General features: G+C 45.7%; 1 non-coding gene across 1 annotated transcript; it reads right to left on the bottom strand.

The window, feature by feature from the left end:
• Nucleotides 1-296: 296 nt before the first annotated feature.
• On the bottom strand, nucleotides 297-427 carry Gm23601. Its single transcript, XR_003949113.1, has one exon. It is a non-coding gene; the product is annotated as a small nucleolar RNA SNORA17 (small nucleolar RNA).
• Nucleotides 428-969: the final 542 nt, after the last annotated feature.

The raw sequence follows: 969 nt of genomic DNA, 5'->3' as shown, positions 1-969 counted from the left end.
CTTCTGCTACTCTGTTAATACTGGAACCCCGATGGGATTCTTCATGGATTTGTTGCCTTGTGTCATCGAAATTCTGTAATTTTGGATATGTAGAATAGATGGTGGGGTGGGCCAATTCAAAGCCCCGAATTTGGGCCTGAGATATAATCTGAGCTGGTCAGCCCTGCACCTTTCCAGATATCATGTTCTAGGGTCCGGCTCATGCTCAACCCACAAACATAGCCAGCTCTACCCTGCTGCTCAGGAGAGGCACAAGGCATCAGACTGGTGGCTGTCTCAGATTCATTTTTTCAGAAAATGGTAGGCTACTACTCAATCAAGTGTTTGTCTGTTGAACACTGAACATAGAAATAGCTTCTTTCTTCTTTGTCACCTCCTAAGGCACATGTGACACAGCAGCCATACTTGCAGTGCCTCTTGGGGCAGGGTTTCTTATTGAATCTCTAGAAGACTTATTATTTATTGAACTCTGGTCTGGCTCAAGAAGTGGGTAATCAGCTCAAGACCCACCCAGTAAGAAATATTCACTGGTTCAAAGAGCAGACACATACCCTAGCCTAGACCATTTAAAATAAGGTTTGACTCTGCTGCCTTGGGAGACTATTACAGTCTGGATACAGAATGTCCCTGGTCCTCAATAGGTGAAGTAAAGTGTGGAGAAGTAGAGTCTTGGAGGTTTCCTTAGTTAGGGGTTTGAGATGTTCCCCAAAGGAGACTGTAGAATCTAGCATCTAGTGTACCTCCCCCCCCCCGCACCCCTTTCCTGTATTTTCTAGCTTATGGCATCGTGCTTGTTAGTCTTAGGTTAATTTGACACACAAACTAGGGTTACTAAAAGGAGGGACCCTCAACTGAGGAAATGCCTCCAGAAGAGCCAGCTGTATGGCATTTTCTTAATTAGTGATTACTGGGGGAAGGGCTTAGTCCATTGTAAGTGGGGCCATACCTGGGCTGGTGGTCCTGAGTGGA

Source organism: Mus musculus, chromosome 10 (assembly GCF_000001635.26).
Source record: "Mus musculus strain C57BL/6J chromosome 10, GRCm38.p6 C57BL/6J".
NCBI classification, from domain to species: Eukaryota; Metazoa; Chordata; class Mammalia; order Rodentia; family Muridae; genus Mus; species Mus musculus.
Note: the sequence above shows the minus strand (reverse complement) of the source record. Positions and strands in the feature narration are given on the sequence as shown.